This window comes from Arachis hypogaea, chromosome 11 (assembly GCF_003086295.3).
Source record: "Arachis hypogaea cultivar Tifrunner chromosome 11, arahy.Tifrunner.gnm2.J5K5, whole genome shotgun sequence".
Lineage (NCBI taxonomy): Eukaryota > Viridiplantae > Streptophyta > Magnoliopsida > Fabales > Fabaceae > Arachis > Arachis hypogaea.
In genome coordinates, this window is record NC_092046.1 from 25653664 (window position 1) to 25660710 (window position 7047).

A 7047-nucleotide genomic window follows, 5' to 3' on the forward strand; every position below is an offset into this window, starting at 1 on the left:
TTTCCCTTCCTTATTATGGGATATATGTCAAAAACATGTTTCCTATGCTTTAGAAATATTAAAATTAATCATCCTTTATTACCATTCGATGCTGTGATTTGTGTGTTGAATGCTTTCAGAAAAACATGTCAAAAACATGTTTCCTATGTTGAATGGAAGGAAAGCACAAAAATGGAGTTTTGAAGAAAAGGGTAGCGACGCGAACGCGTGGACGAAGCGGCCGCGTGCCCAGCACGAAAAGGTAGCGACGGGGACGCGTGACTGACGTAGACGCGTGCCTTGAGCAGAACGCAAATGATGCGTATGCGTGAGCGAAGCGAACGCGTGATAAGGAAAACTCCCAGATGACGCGACCGCGTGACCCACGCGGACGCATGACAAATGCCACGCACCAGAAACAGCAGAAAACGCCCCCAGCGACTTCTGAAGCCCTTTTGGCCCAGATCCAAGACCAGAAAACACAGATTAGAGGTTATAAAGTGGGGGAATGCATCCATTCAAAAGGGGATTCGATCATCATTCACTTTTCATACTTTAGATGTAGTTTTTAGAGAGAGAAGTTCTCTCCTCTCTCTTAGGTTTTAGGATTAGGATTCCTCTTAAAGGAATTAGGATTTCTTATTATTTTAACTTATTATTTCAACTTCCTCTCAGGTTCAATATTCCTTTTACTTTATATTTCTCTTTTACTTTCAGATACTTTAATGCTGTTATTTAAATACTTATGCTGCCAAATTGGCTTATGAACCATTCATGTTAGGATTTTCTTTATTTGATATAAATTGAGGTATTTCAGATTTATGATTCTTATTTAGCTTTTTATATTCTTGGCTTTAATTGATTAACTGGAGGCTCTTGAGTTATCAAACTTATCGTGATTGTTAATTCTTACTTTTGCTAATTGAATTGAATTCCACTAACTCTAGTCTTTCCTTAGGAGTTGGCTAGGACTTGGGGATCTAACTAATTAGTCCACTTGACTTTCCCTTGCTTTAGTAAAGGTTAACTAAGTGGGATTAAACTCAATTCTCATAAGGATAAATAGGATAGGACTTCCGAATTTTCATACCTTGCCAAGAGTTTTATTAGATATTAATTTATTAATTCCTGCAATTTATTTTCCTTGTTCAAACCTTTCAAAACCCAAAAACACTGTTTTTTATAACTAATAATAAGAACACCTCCCTGCAATTCCTTGAGAAGACGACCCGAGGTTTGAATACTTCGATTTATAAATTTTATTGGGTTTGTTACTTGTGACAACCAAAACGTTTGTAAGAAAGGACGATTGCTTGGTTTAGAAACTATACTTGTTACGGGAATTTATTCTGAATTCTAAACCGTCAATCATTCGTTATTCAAAATGGCATCGTTGCTGGAAAATTGCAAACGTGTGCCTTATTATTGGTTATTGTAAATATTTTTTTTCTTTTACTTGTTTATTTGTTTTTGTTTTTTCCTTTTATTTCTATTAGTTACTATGAATTCTCACCCCTCTCGCTTTGAGTTTGGTTTAAATCTGTTGAAAGGAGTGGAAGCTATAACAGGAATATGCATCAAGGTCTAAGAAATCAAAGATGGATGGAGCCAAGAGGATCTGATCAACCCTTTAGGCAACAACACCCTCCAAGATATCATGGGCAAGGACCACTCAACAATGCATACCAAGTTGATAGATATGGTGGACCCCCTTGTATTTACCAACAAGCCCCACCCTGTGCTTATAGACCATCCTCTCAACGTAGCTTTGAACCACCACACTCACAAATTCCTTTTCACCATTCACCACCGTGTGACCCTTATTCACCACAATCCCAATCCAATTACTCCCAAGAAACACCACATTCTTATTATGAACCCTCTCCCCAGCCAATGAACCCTCATACCCACCCCAACCTCCTATGGATGACAAACTTCGTGTTCTTCTTCAAGGGCAAGCGAAAATGCAAAGGGATGTACTGAAACTCAATACTGCCTTAACCGAGGTAGTAAATATAATAGCCTCCCGACATCTAAGCACTCAAAGTACTCCCATGGCTACACGTGGAGAATCTAAAGAAGAGCATAGCATGAAGGAGACACTAGAAACTTTGGTGGACAATGAGGAGCATGGCTTTGTATTGGAACAAGTGGAGGAAGCCATGATAGTTGTAGAGGAAGAAGTGGTTGAAGATTTAGGAGATGCTGAACCTCCATGGGAATCAAAAACTGTAAAGAATTCCGCCGAGACATTCGAATTTGATGCCAATAAGGATAGTGCACAACTTCCAATGCATATACCTTGTGAAAAATTGGACGGAACAGACCAAGAAGTTGATTCCATAGGCAGTGATGACCATGAATCAAGCTCTCCTAGTCACGAACTTACATCCGCAACTGAACTCCATGAGCCTGAAAAACCTTATCCAAGTGAATACGAAGATGACGTCGAGGTAGATTTCTCTCAACCTCCAACGTATGACTTAAGTGACGAGGAAGACATAGAAGACCTTGATCAGGACGCAGTTGCAGTGAAGAATTTTGCAAAGAAGTGGAGGAATTCACAGAAGAATACAAGGGAGTAGAGCTTACAGAACCACTGGAAACACTTATCCCAAGGCCATTACCACCTAATACAAGCTTCAAGTGGGTACAATCCTTAACCTTTATCTTTACTTTTCCACTTGAATATGGTTTGCTTGAAACAGATGGCCTGCTTAGAGCTCTCTGCGGCTTTAAGAGTAAGAGGAAAATGGCTCGTGCTCAGAGCTGGTGTGCAAGATTCAATAAGGTTCCACGCTTCAATTCGAATTGCACGGATTGGTACCAAGTTCAATTGACTGGGTCTCGGAAGACGTTTAGCCATCTTAGTGAGAATACAATTTCTAAACCGCCCAGATGAAAGAATATAGATCAAGACAAAGGCGGATTTAAAAGTAAAGTTTGGGATCCTGGAAAATATTCTGACATTCGTCACCCCAGGAGCCTGAGAATCTGTTTGAAGCTGCTCAAAAGCTTTACATGCCTAGTTTGGGACCCCGGAGGTTGTTGGCATTCCAAACATTGGTGGAGATTTTTGGATGAATTTAAGCACAAACCACCATGACAGGAAGCTCATCAAATGTCCAACTTAAGGACTTTAACTAAAAGTGCTAGGTGAGAGACAACCCACCATGGTATGATCGTTCCTGTTTCAATTTTATTTCGTTTTGTTTGTTTTTATATTATATTATTTTCATTGAACCTGAATATTATTCATAGCATTTGCATCAGCATTGCATACTGCATAATTACATAAAAAAAATGGCACCCACGCGAGCGTGCAGGCCACGCGTGGGCGTGAAATGGAAATCGGCGTAAAGATCCAACGCCCAAAAATCTGGGCTGGAATCGTGCGATTGGTGTGCGTTTAGCACAAATGGCCCACACGTTCGCGTCCCTGATGTGAACGCGTCACTTGCAAAACACTCATCCCACGCGGAAGCGTGAGCGACGCGTCCGCGTTGCGTGGATATCATGGCCCCCTAAATGGAAACAGAGAGTTGCGCTGAAATGACGCTGGAATTGTGTGTTTAGCACAATTTACAGCGACGCGGTCGCATGCCTCACGCGTCCGCGTCATCTATCTTTTACCCAACCCACGCGACCGCGTCAATCCCATTTCACCCTAGTCACGCGATCGCGTGCCCCACGCGTTCGCGTGGATTCAAAATCACTAACCCCCTTTTCACGCGAAACCATACTCGTCGCGCCCCATAACCCCCCTTCTTCCTCTCTTCTCTGCAACTCCCTCCTTCTTCTGCAACCACCACCACCGCACCCAACTACTCAGCTCCAACCACCGTGACCGTCGCACCACCCCCGACCACCCAAAACCCGCTGCGACACCCACCCCCCTCTCTTCTTTCTTCCCTTCTTCTCTTCTCTTACCTCTGCCACTGCCCTCCACCGCGGCCAACCTCAGACCGCCGTCTCCCACCTCCGCCGGCCACCACCACAACCCTCACCCCCTTTCTTCTCAACCATCACTACCCCCTCCACCATTAAACTCTACCCAAGCCCCTGCCACCGCCCCCGCTCCGCCACCGCACCGCCGTGCTGCCCCCCAGCGCTGCCGCATCACCACCACCATCTCTCTGCCCTCACCTCTGTTCATACACATACCAGGTTCTGCCGAATGCCAAATTCTCTATAACTTGTAGTTATTTGCTTATTTTTCAGATTATGTTCCAATTAGGCTAGTTAGAGATGCATGTTTGTAGTGGATTCTAGGTGGTTAGGTAGCTAGGATGTGGTTAATGGATTTAGGCCTGATAATTGCGTCGTTCTTGTTGCTTGTTTTACCTATTCTACAATTTTGATCTAGCTGTGATGTTTATACTATTCATATGCTATTCCTTACTGTTTCATGCTGCTAATAAGACTGTTCTTTACTGTTCCTACTGTTTGTGACTCTTTGCAGCAATTTTTTCATATGAACTGTTTTTCTTGCTGTTTATTACTCGGGAACATCCAATTTTAGCTGAGATGCTGCCCAATTTTCTGCAACTCATTTTCATGTATTGAGTTTGAAACTTCATATTTTGCCTTACTTGGCTACAACCAAACCGATTCATGACTGCCCGGGCTAGCATTCTTACTCCTTTTGGATCCCTTGGTTAATAACTTGCACTATTGATGATTTCATGTTTGTTTTGCAACTTTTCTATCCTTCTAAATTATCATCAATAACCTGATATTTTTGCTTGAATATGAGTTGATTATTCTTTAAATTTGTGAATTTATTGTTACCTAGGAAACATTTATCATGCCACTTACTTCAACTTTCTTTCTCCTAACTCACTGCTTTCCACCTTCTAACCTCTTTTTCAATCCTAACTGATCTAACTTTCAGACTTCTCTTTTTGGTTTTTAACTAACTATTTTAACTTTTTAACTCAAGGCATGATTATTCTTTTTCCTAATTAACATGAATTCTACTTATATTACATTTTGGATTGTGATTTTTCATCTCAGATTTCTAACTCAAATTAAGTCCATAATGCACATATACTTAATTCATTTCATAATACTACTGCTCTTTTGCCACTATGTGCTTATATTGTTATTATTTTATTTACCTACTTATTTTCCTGCTTTGTTCTTCAATTATACCCTGGAATTTCTGCTTTTCAGGATGTCTGACCCTCAGCGCAAAGGAAAAGGCAAAGCAACCACTGGCAAATAGAAAAGAGGCGAATCCTCTATGTCCATCCTCGACATTATGCATGACGACTCCTGGCGGGAAAAGCACTTTACCCTGCAGGAGAAGGCTGACCAGCTCCTCACTGCCGATGATCCAGTTAAATTTGCAAACAAATACTGTGAGCTAAAGTATCCAGTGTTTGCCACTTCTAGGAACCTGTACCTGAAAAGAACTCTGAAAATTCCAGAAGAACTACAATAGTACACCTCCGAACAGATAAAACAGAGAGGCTGGTTCTTCTTGGAGAGAAACTTGACAGAGGTCAATGCTTCCTGGGTCAGAGAGTTTTACTGCAATTACTTCAAGACTTCCCTGGATGCAGTGCACCTCAGAAGGGAAATAGATTTTGGTCACTGAGGAAGCCATTGAGGACATCCTCCACCTTTAGCCTAAATCAGATCAGCCTGACGGTTACCAAAAGGCTGAAGAGGACATGCGCTTTATGAGATTTGACTGTGATGTTGTTAAGCAGAGAATAGCCCTTGATCCTACTGTCCCTTGGGTCATGGGAAAGAACACAGTGATGCCTAAGGGAATCCAGCTGATTTACCTGAATGATGAGGCTTGGCTCTGGCACCAGATTTTGAGCAATTATGTGATGCCGAGCACTCATGAGACAGAGCTGCCCGCTGCTATGATCACCCTCATCTGGTGTGTGATGGAGGGTAAGGACCTATACCTTCCACGTTTCATCCGGTACTATATGGCCAGGGTCCATGTCAGAGGCACTCTTCTTTTCCCTTATCTGATCACCCAGCTAGGCCATCGAGCTGACGTGCCTTGGGAGCTTGCTGATGAGAAGCCACCTGCTATGGACTGCAAGAAGATTATCCCTCACAGCAGGAAGTTTCAGGCTTTAGGCCACAGACCCCCATTCCTCACCGCTTCTGATGAGATAGCCACACCTTCAGCTGCCCCTTCTTCATCCACCGCTGCACCAGCTACCACTACCGCCCCTCCACCTGCCTCAAAGCCCGTTTACCACCTCGTGCACCGTCTATTTCAGCAGCTAGACCAGATGGAGCGCCGCACCCGGCGGCGATATGAGAGATCTGAGCGTCGCAACAAGCGACGCTATGAGCACCTCAAGTTGATGATCCGATCCGGCGGCGACATCCCCTCTGAGCCTGACACACCATCAGAGCCATCTGAGGAGGAGGCGGACGAGCATGGGTAGGAGACACATGCACAGAGAGAGGCTGAGCAGGCAGGACCAGAGCAGGCTGCACCACAGCATATGGAGCCACACCAGATTAAGGCCGCAGACCTAGAGATTCCTCTACAGTCAGCGCCTCCACTGCAGCAGACAGATCCTCCTACACTTATCCAGTCTGTAGACCCTCAGGCCACCATAGAGACTCCAACAGCGCATCCTTCCGGTGATGACACTTCTTCACACCCAACTTGAGTGAGCATCGAGGACGATGCTATATTTTAAGTGTGGGGAGGTCGCCATCCCTGGCGTATCTTTTTGGTGAACCACTACAGACTCTTTTTATCTCATTTTGTTTATTTTTCTGTATTTTTATCTTTATTTTTATTTTTTTAGTACTTGCACATTGTTCTTTTGCTATATTTTTACTTTATTTCAGCATTTTGCACTTTAGTTTATACCTTAGACATTTAGTTTAGTTTGCAATTCTAAACTTATTAGTTATAGAATATGTGGATTAATTAGTATAGTTTACCCCTTTAGCATATAATAGTTTAGTTCAATTGAAAATAAAAGGAAGTAAACTAGAGACTTTAGTAAATTAAAACAATCCACACACCTTGTATATATAGCATTACATGTTAGTTAGTTAACAACATTTCATCAAGGA